Source organism: Triticum dicoccoides, chromosome 3B, assembly GCF_002162155.2.
Source record: "Triticum dicoccoides isolate Atlit2015 ecotype Zavitan chromosome 3B, WEW_v2.0, whole genome shotgun sequence".
Taxonomy (NCBI): Eukaryota; Viridiplantae; Streptophyta; class Magnoliopsida; order Poales; family Poaceae; genus Triticum; species Triticum dicoccoides.
The window spans coordinates 807,912,706-807,923,813 of NC_041385.1; positions in this window are offsets into that span (position 1 = coordinate 807,912,706).

Here is an 11,108-nt window from a genome sequence, read left to right on the forward strand (position 1 = left end):
CCCAATGGTTTCCTTAGGGTATCCTATGAAGACACATTTTTTCGACTTGGGTTTGAGCTTTTCAGGTTGAAGTTTCTTGACATAAGCATCGCATCCCCAAACTTTTAGAAACGATAGCTTAGGTTTCTTCCCAAACCATAATTCATACGGTGTCGTCTCAACGGATTTCGACGAAGCCCTATTTAAAGTGAATGCGGCAGTCTCTAAAGCATAGCCCCAAAATGAGAGCGGTAGATCGGTAAGAGACATCATAGATCACACCATATCCAATAGAGTGTGATTACGATGTTTGGACACACCATTACGTTGAGGTGTTCCAGGCGGCGTGAGTTGTGAAACGATTCCACATTTCCTTAAGTGTGTGCCAAATTCGTGACTCAAATATTCCCCTCCACGGTCTGATCGTAAGAACTTTATTTTCCTATCACGTTGATTTTCAACCTCACTCTGAAATTCCTTGAACTTTTCAAAGGTCTCAGACTTGTGTTTCATTAAGTAGACATACCCATATCTACTTAAGTCATCAGTGAGGGTGAGAACATAACGATAGCCACCGTGAGCCTTAACGCTCATTGGACCGCACACATCAGTATGTATGATATCCAATAAGTTGGTTGCTCGCTTCATTGTTCCGGAGAACAGAGTCTTGGTCATTTTGCCCATAGGCATGGTTCGCACGTGTCAAATGATTCATAATCAAGAGACTCCAAAAGTCCATCTGCATGGAGCTTCTTCATGCTTTTCACAACAATGTGACCAAGGAGGCAGTGCCACACATATGTGGGACTATCATTATCAACCTTACATCTTTTGATATTCACACTATGAATATGTGTAACATCACGTTCGAGATTCATTAAGAATAAACCGTTGACCAGCGGGGCATGACCATAAAACATACCTCTCATATAAATAGAACAACCATTATTCTCGGATTTAAATGAGTAGCCATCTCGTATTAAACGAGATCCAGATACAATGTTCATGCTCAAAGCTGGCACTAAATAACAATTATTGAGGTTTAAAACTAATCCCGTAGGTAAATGTAGAGGTAGCGTGCCGACGGCGATCACATCGACCTTGGAACCATTCCCGACACGCATCGTCACCTCGTCCTTCGCCAGTCTCCGCTAATTCCGCAGCTCCTGTTTTGATTTACAAATATGAGCAACCGCACCGGTATCAAATACACAGGAGCTACTACGAGTACTGGTAAGGTACACATCAATAACATGTATATCACATATACCTTTTGTGTTGCCGGCCTTCTTGTCCGCTAAGTATTTGGGACAGTTCCGCTTCCAGTGACCACTTCCCTTGCAATAAAAACATTCAGTCTCAGGCTTGGGTCCATTCTTTGGCTTCTTCCCGGCAGCTTGCTTACCGGGCGCGGAAACTCCCTTGCCGTCTTTCTTGAAGCCCTTTTTACCCTTGCCTTTCTTGAACTTAGTGGTTTTATTCATCATCAACACTTGATGTTCCTTTTTGATTTCCACTTCCACTGATTTCAGCATCGAATATACCTTAGGAATGGTTTTCTCCATCCCCTACATATTGAAGTTCATCACAAAGCTCTTGTAGCTCGGTGGAAGCGACTCAAGGATTCTGTCAACGACCGCGTCATCCGGGAGATTAACTCCCAGCTGAGACAAGCGGTTGTGCAACCCAGAAATTTTGAGTATGTGCTCGCTGACGGAACTATTCTCCTCCATCTTACAACTGTAGAACTTGTCGGAGACTTCATATCTCTCGACCCGGGCATGAGCTTGGGAAACCATTTTCAGCTCTTGGAACATCTCATATGCTCTGTGCTGCTCGAAACGCTTTTGGAGCCCCGGTTCTAAGCGGTAAAGCATACCGCACTGAACCGGGGAGTAATCATCAACACGCGACTGCTAAGCATTCATAAAGTCTTGGTTTGCTGGGACAGGTGCTTCACCTAGCGGTGCTTTAAGGACATATGCTTTCTTGGCAGCTATGAGGATGATTGTCGGTGTCAAAACTGGCGGATCTCGGGTAGGGGGCCTGAACTGCGTGTCTAGGCGGATGGTAATAGGAGACAAGGGACACGATGTTTTTACCTAGGTTCGGGCCCTCTCGATGGAGGTAAAACCCTACTCCTGCTTGATTAATATTGATGATATGGGTAGTACAAGAGTAGATCTCCCACGAGATCAGAGAGGCTAAACCCTAGAAGCTAGCCTATGGTATGATTGTTGTTCGTCCTACGGACTAAAACCCTCCGGTTTATATAGACACCGGAGGGGGCTAGGGTTACACAGAGTCAGTTACAATGGGAGGAGATCTATATATCTGTATCGCCTAGCTTGCCTTCCACGCCAAGGAAAGTCCCATCCGGACACAGGACGAAGTCTTTAATCTTGTATCTTCATAGTCCAGGAGTCCGGCCAAAGGTTATAGTCCGGTCATCCGGACACCCCCTAATCCGGGATTCCCTCAGTAGCCCCCGAACCAGGCTTCAATGACAATGAGTCTGGCGCGCAGATGTGTCTTTGACATTGCAAGGTGGGCTCTTCTCCAAATTCCATATACCTATTGAGTAGTGTCCGGCTTCTTGTGAATGTTGCGCTCCTTGGCTTCTGCGCCCAATAATGGCCATCTTCCACATGTAAAATGAACGTGAATTTCATTTACCCCCCTAGCTGCGCAAATGAGCCGCCTATAAAAGAGAGGGGGATTTAGATTCGAATCACACCATCTTCCCTCCGCGAGCATTCATCGGAGCACATTCGACAGAGATCGATTCCATCATGGCCCATCGACACAGCTCCTCCTCTCGCCCCCCAGCCCTCAGCCGGGAGATTGGGAGAGATGCTCCGTCCCGCACAGCGAGCTAGTGGTGTTCCAAGCCAAGGGGTTTATCCCTCCAGCCTACATGGTGCCGGTTCGAGCCAGGCTTGCCACCTATAATGGTGGAGAGCAAGCAGAGAGCGTCCCCAATCCCTCCAAAGGAGAGCGGGTATGCCTTATCCCTTATTTGATAAGAGGGCTCGGATTTCCAATTCATCCGTTTCTCCGGGGGCTCCTGGAGTTCTACGGCCTCCAGTTGCACAAACTTACGCCTGCCTCCATATTGCATATTGCGGGTGAGGGAGTCCTGGATTAGGCGGTGTCCGGATAGCCGGACTACCATCATCAGCCGAACTATCATCGGCCGGACTATCATCATCGACCGGACTCCAAGACTATGAAGATACAAGATTGAAGACTTCGCCCCGTGTCCGGATGGGACTTTCCTTGGCGTGGAAGGAAAGCTTGGCGATACGGATATGTAGATCTCCTACCATTGTAACCGACTCTATGTAACCCTAGCCCTCTCCGGTGTCTATATAAACCGGATGGCTCTAGTCCGTAGGACACAACAACAACAACAACAATCATACCATAGGCTAGCTTCTAGGGTTTAGCCTCCTTGATCTCGTGGTAGATCCACTCTTGTAAACATCCACAATATCAATATCAATCAAGCAGGACGTAGGGTTTTACCTCCATCAAGAGGGCCCGAACCTGGGTAAAACGTCGTGTCCCCTGTCTCCTGTTACTATCCGCCTAGACGCACAGTTCGGGACCCCCTACCCAAGATCCGCCAGTTTTGACACCGACATTGGTGCTTACATTGAGAGTTCCTCTGTGTCGTCACCGATAGGCTTGATGGCCTCTTCAATCTACAACGACGTAGTCCTGGGTCAGACTTTTCTCCCCAGACAGATCTTCGTATTCGGCGGCTTCGCACTGTGGGCCAACTCACTTGGCCATCTGGAGCAGATCGAAAGCTACGCCCCTAGCCGTCAGGTCAGGTTTGGAAGCCTAAACTTCACGGCCGATATCCGCGGGGACTTGATCTTCGATGGATCTGAGCCACAGCCGAACGTGCCGCGCTGTCACGATGGGCACGACCTAACTCTGCCGCCGGACAGCACCTTGGAGGCCGCACACGAATCCGCTCCAACCCATAGTCCGGAGCCGATTGCTCAGATCGAGGACAGATGGCTGGACACCGCCTCGGGAGCTGTAACTTCTACGGCGATGGAGCCGAACACTTACCTTGTCCCGCATAAAGCTCATGACTCCGAGGTGCCGGACTCTCTGCCGGACTCCGAACCTCCTGCGCCCCTGCCGGTCAAATCCGACTGGGCGCCAATCATGGAATTCACCGCTGCGGACATCTTTCAGCACTCACCCTTCGGCGATATCTTAAATTCACTGAAGCATCTCTCACTATCCGGAGAGCCCTGGCCGAACTACGGCCGGGATGGTCGGGACGCGGACAATGAAGAAATTCAGAGCCCACCCACCACCCACTTCGTAGCCACCGTCGACGATCTAACCGACGTGCTAAACTACGACTCCGAAGACATCCACGGTATGGACGACGATGCCGGAGACGATCAAGAACCAGCGCCTACAGGGCACTGGAAGGCCACCTCGTCACATGACATACATATGGTGGACACCCCAAGGGGAAGCGATACCGAGGAACAACGGGACGCGCCAGAGGATAATCCCGCCGATAAACAATCAAAACGGCGACGTAGACGCCGCCCTAAGTCCCGCCTCGATCAAAGCAGCATTCCTAACGACCCAGCGATAGAGCAGGGCAAACTAGCGGACGACGAACATACAACCAAGCAACCATCCGAACAGGATGAACCGGATAATCAACCCCTCCACGGAGCAATCAACAGTCCCGACACACCACCGGAGCATAAGAACCTTCACAAAAGACTCGTCGCCACTACAAGAAGTTTGAAGAAGGAAAAAAGGAAGCTCAAAACAGCGGAAGACATACTCAGAATGAAGTGGAGCAAAATACTCAGGTCCACAGACAAATATGGCAATGGCCATCAAACAAAGAGCTACCCGAAGCGCAAGCAGCTGCCAGAATTTGACGAGGAAGACATAGAGCCCTCACAGTCAAAAAATAAAGAGGCCGCCTGGCCGGATAGACGGCCAGATGACAGGCCAAAAGCGACAAGCGGTACCGCACACAAGCCGACTTATGATCCTGGGAAAACAAACGGCCCAACTAGGTCCATCTACGGGCCAAAAAAGAGGGGCCCAGGAAGTAACAGAACACGACAAGTGTTCGAAGACAGCGGCACACCCAAATACAGGGGCGCCGCACACCCGCTATGTTTTACCGATGAGGTGCTGGATCATGAATTTCCAGCAGGGTTCAAACCCATAAACATAGAGGCATACGATGGCACAACAGACCCCGGAGTCTGGATAGAAGATTACATACTACACATACACATGGCCAGAGGAGATGATCTCCACGCCATAAAATACTTACCCCTCAAGCTCAAAGGGCCAGCTCGGCATTGGCTCAAAAGCCTCCCAGAAAACACTGTTGGAAGTTGGGAAGAGCTTGAGGACGCGTTTAGAGCAAATTTTCAAGGGACTTATGTCCGCCCTCCAGATGCAGACGATCTGAGTCATATAACCCAACAGCCCGGAGAGTCAGCGCGCAAATTCTGGAACAGGTTCCTTACCAAAAAGAACCAAATAGTCGACTGTCCGGACGCGGAAGCCTTAGCAGCTTTTAAACACAACGTCCGAGACGAATGGCTCGCCAGACACCTCGGCCAAGAGAATCCAAGAACAATGGCCGCGTTAACAAGCCTCATGACGCGCTTTTGTGTAGGAGAAGATAGCTGGCTAGCAAGATGCAGCACCAGCGACCCGAGTACATCCGAGATCAGAGATGGAAACGGAAAATCACGGCGCAGGAAAGATCAACGCCGGAATAAAGAAAAAAGCCCAAAGGGCACGGCGGTCAACGCCGGATTCAAAAGCTCGCGGCCAAACAATAAAACACTGCCTCTTAAGGACAACAGCGACGAGCTATCAAATTTAAACAAAATCTTAGATCGGATATGTCAAATCCACAGTACCTCCGGAAGGCCTGCAAACCATACCAACCGAAATTGTTGGGTTTTTAAACAGTCCGGCAGACTCAACGCCGGACACAAGGGGCTCGATGCGCCAAGCGAGGACGATGACGAACCGCACTAGCAGAGCACCGGAAGTCAAAAGACTTTCCCACAAGAAGTCAAAACAGTAAACTCACTTCATGTGATAATACGGAAAACCAACACGACACTCGCTAAGACAAGTGTCGCACGGTCCACCCCAGCGGAACACCGAGAATGGATGTCAAAACCAATCACTTTCGACCATCTGGGTTAGTCCAGAAGTATCCGGAACGCAGGATAGACTGCCCTGATAGTGGATCCCATAATAGACGGACTGCAATTCACGCAGGTTTTGATGGATGGCGGCAGTGACTTAAACCTGTTATATCCGGACACAATCCGCAAGTTGGGATAGACCCTACTACAATTCGGCATAGCCGCACTTCCTTCAAAGGAGTGGCGCCAGGCCCTTACGCCAGGTGCACAGTTTCATTATTACTAGAAGTTGTGTTCGGGTCACCTGACAACTTCCGACGAGAAAAGCCAACCTTTCATGTCGCCCCATTTAAAAGTAGCTATCAAGCATCACTGGGACGAGAAGCTTTCGTCCGCTTCAATGCAATACCACATTACGCGTCTCTTACGCTTAAAATGCTCGGTCCACATGGCATTAATTCATTAAAAGGTCGCCTGAGACCCCGGACACGGCTGGACGAGTCCGGAATGAATAAGCTAGGGGCTACCTAGCCGCACACCCCCTCACAAGGGTTTGCACATATAAGCCATAATGAGCTAGCATAGGCTCAGCTTTATTAATCTATATTTCAATTTTTTACGCACTTTCTCGCATGATTTCTTTTCCAAACTAAGTTCCTCTCTTTTTTCAGATGAACAGCGTGCACACCCGTCCAGGATACGGCACAACGGAGACACAGGCGCGGACGTGCAGTAGGGACCCGTTGCAAGGACTCTTTTCAGACTAAAACCCTACGTAAACCTTTCTTACTGTCTCTTGTTGCTATAATCCCCTGGTTTCTCATTATAACCAGAGTGGAGCCTGGCGTTTTGGCATCGGCCGCGCCAGAAGAACTTGCCCGTACCTGGACACAAGGGGCTTAGGGCATTGTTTTGCCCGCTATTGTAAAGACCGAACACCTTCGGGAGTGTTCGGCGTCTCGAGTTAGGCCTTATATGCATCAGCTCTGAATCATGTCTTTGGTCAAATGTTGGGTTTGCCCGGCTCCTGTGTTTTGCTGCCTTACGTTCCGTATCATTGGCTAACGCGGCACCAGGAGAACTACTGCGATTGTGCCCCAGTTCGGCTGGGCGAGCACCTCAGTAGAGAAAGCCGAAAACTAACTGTCATGATACAGCGAGAGACTGGTCAACCACTCGATCAACCATGGGAATGTTTAGAATTCCTCCGCTTTGACGAAGGGCCGATTCTCGGTCAGGCACATACGCGCCCCAAATTCGGAGAGCGCGGTGCCCCCAGGGGCTATGTCGTAGCCCCACCCTCGAACTCCATGGCTAAGTGAAAGTGATAAAGCATTATAGTCCGGTTGCCTTGTTTGCTACGCTACCACCTCCTTTACAGGACCGAAACATCGGATTAAGTGTGAAAACGCGCTATTTTTTGCGAACACCCCCGCACCTTGTGCGTGGGGGCTGAAGCCGACGACTGCCATCTTTCAGGTTATACACACGTATACATGAACGGCCGCATAGGAGATATTCTATTACTTGAACGCACAAGTATAAAAGGTGCTTACATCTTAAATTATGTTTTACATCATAAAAACGTTCATTCGAACGTAACATTTTTTGAGCACTGCGACTCTATTACACGAGCACCACGCAGCACTTCGCCAAAATAGTGCTCGGCGGGTAACCGGTTATCATCCGAACCCGGGGTCGCAACAGCGGTGGCATCCATCTCTGTCCAATGTGTCTTCACACGAGCGAGTGCCATCCGCGCACCCTCTATGCAGGCCGACTGCTTCATCGCCTTGATATGCGGCACTGCCCCAAGAAATTGCTGCAATAAGCCAAAGTAACTCTTCGGCTCGGGCCTATCCGGCCGGACATGGGTCACTATATCCTTCATAGCAAGCCCGGACAACCTATTTAGCTCAGCCCACTCGGCTAAACGATCGGTAGCGGAAGTGAACGCTCCGGACTATGGAATTGAGACCAATACAGCTCTTCCGTCTTGTGATCCTTTTGGCTTCAAAAATGCACAATGGCATCCGCCGCACTCGCTGCTAAGTCCATATAAGGGTCCTTCGGACCCCACAGTTGGCCCAGCTGAGCATACTTCGGATCCGTAAACCTTCGGCGCAGCAGAAAAGGCTTGCCAGCTACAATATCTCCGGCCTGGCGCAGCTCTTCCTTTATAGCCCGCATTGCAGAGCGGGCATCCTTGGCTTCAGCGGTGGCCTTCTCCAGGTCTTCTTGCCCCGCTAGGCGCTCCTTCCCAAGAGCCTCACTGCGGTCGGTAGCATCTTTTAACTTCACGGCCATTTCGGCCATCTCTTCCCTGCTTCGGCAGTGTGCGGCCCTTTATGCCGCTAACTCCTCGGCCGCCCTCAAGGCCGCCGCATTACTCCTCCTTAGCTTGAGCAAGTTCGGCCCAAAAGCCTTCCACAGCAGCGGCACTATCTGCATTTCACGCACATGTTGTAAGGAGTTGGCTTCGGCCCCCTTACCAAGTGACCGCACAAAAACACTTACCTTGCGACTCATCAAGTCGCCTGTTGACTAGCGTGATGTCCGCATCCGCGACAGCGAGTTGCCGCTTTAGTTCAGCAACTCCATCAGTCCGGCTGGCCCCCGGACGACCCGCCACCTGCATCGGCACGGCGGAAATTTAAACCTGTGATTTTGATCCTCGGCACGCTGTTGATTTCGACAACCTACCGAGTCTCAGGGGATACTATCTATACAGGGCGCATTCTATATGCTAAACTGTTAAAAGGTGTGTCATTTTTACGCACCTCAAACCCTGCCAGCAAACTCCTGACGGCATTATGCAACCCGCCTTCGGCGGACGAAATCCTTTCAATCACCATGCTCATCAATGCGTGGTGATCTTCTGAGATAGACGCCTTCTCAAGCAGATCCTTCAGCCGCACACCAGTTGGCGCCGAACTATCCGGCTTTGCCAAACCAGGGGGCTCCCTCTATGACGACACTTCAGGCTCGTCCGCCCTATCCGACGGCGCCCCGGACGGAGGCGTCTCGCTCTCCATCATCTCCGGACGAAGGTCCCCCGAAGACGAGCTCATTTGCGAAGGACGGAGATCCGAACTACAAGGTAAAAACTTTAGTTATCCTCAGAAGCACAAATAGGGATGTCCCTTATTATAAAACTCCTTTCTTTCTACTTACGGCTCGTTGGAAGGCTGACTCTTTAAGGGAGATTGTGCGGCCGGGGCCTCCCCGGACGCAGGACCCTCTGGCGAAGATTCCTTCCCCCGTTTAGGGGCTTTCGCCCCGGGTCCTCGGAGGCAGTCCTCTTCTCCCCTTGGAGGGAGGGATTCTCGATCCCCCCTGTTTCAAGAGCCTCCTTGGGCGAGGCAGTAGCCTTCCTGTTCTCCCCTTCGCCTTCCTCTGGAAGCGCAACCTCAAGCATCCGAACTAGCACGGAATCCGGCGCGGTCTCGGGGAGGGGGCCGGACACCATATCAATTTTGCTTCCGCTATCCACTCCTGTTTAGAAGGAAGTTGGTCATAAGGCAAATTATCGAAAGGCAAACAAACGTTATGTCCGGACTTGGAACTACTTACTTGAGTATCCGGGTGATTGCAGCTTAGGCCAGCATCCTCGGTCAATTCCGGACGCGCCTCTTGCGATCCGAAGAATAATTTGTACATCTCTAGGGGTGTCATACCCATGAAGTGTTGAAGAATCCGTGGGCCCTTCGGATTGAAATCCCACAGCCGGAGAGGGCGGCGTTTGCAGGGCAGGAGACGCCTAATCAGCATAACCTGCATTACAACCACCATATCGACCTCCCTCGTTTGGAGATCTCGAATCCGGCCCTGCAGTAGGGGCACGTCCTTTGATGGCCCCCAGTTGAGCCTTTGGTTGACCCACGACATCAACCGTCGTGGAGGTCCCGGGCGGAATAAGGGCGGTGGCTTTTGTCTGCGGCCCCTCGGAATGGTAATATAGAACCACTCTTGCTGCCATAGGCCGAGCTCCTCTTGGAAGGAGCCAGCGGGCCACGGGGCATCGGCCCTCCTACTTATGGCTGCCCCGCCGCACTCCGCTTGACGCCCCCCGATCATCTTCGGCGCCACATTGAAGGTCTTCAGCCGCAGGGCGAAGTGAGGGGCGATGCGGAGGAAGGCTTCGCAGACGACAATAAATGCGGAAATATGGAGGATGGACTCCGGAGCCAAATCGTGGAATTCCAACCCATAGTAAAACATGAGCCCTCTCACAAAAGGATCCATCGGGAAGCCTAAACCCCGACGGAGGTGGGATACAAAGACGACATACTCGCCGGGCTCGGGGGTGGGGATGGCCTGCCCTTCGGCAGGCAACCTGTGCGAAATCTCATAAGCCAGGTACTTGGCCTCCCGCATCTTTAGCACGTCCTCCTCCGTGGCATCCACCGGCCCTGGAGGTCGGAACCGGACATCGTTGAAGGTCCGAAGCGCTCGAATCTGGAGCTCTAGGTGCTGGAACTTGGAGCGGGGAGAGGATTCGATGGAGGATTGAAGAAAAGGAACGAGCCTTGGTCCCGTTATAAAGAGGGAGAATACCAAGAGCCATCTCTGTGACCGTTTGGGACTCGCCTTCGATAGAGGGGGCATGGCGACGGGCGCGGTTGGGTTACCCACGTCCGTATTGATGAGAATCCCGGATTAAGGGGAAACACGGTCTCTGCTTCGACAAGACGTGCCAAGGAAACCGCTTCGCTAAATGCGCTGAGGTGGTAGAGTAAAAAACGATTCAAGTAATGGCTTGGTAGTGGCATGACGTCATGCCACAAAAAACGTCAGCAGATCGAACTTGTGTATATATTATTCTCTCTACGGTGAAATGTGGAATTTATTTTTCAGAGCCGGACACTATCCTGGTGTTCACAATCTTCTATCATTCGGAGGAGGAACCCTCCTTGCAATGCCAAGCAATATACGCGCCGGACTTATCGTCAT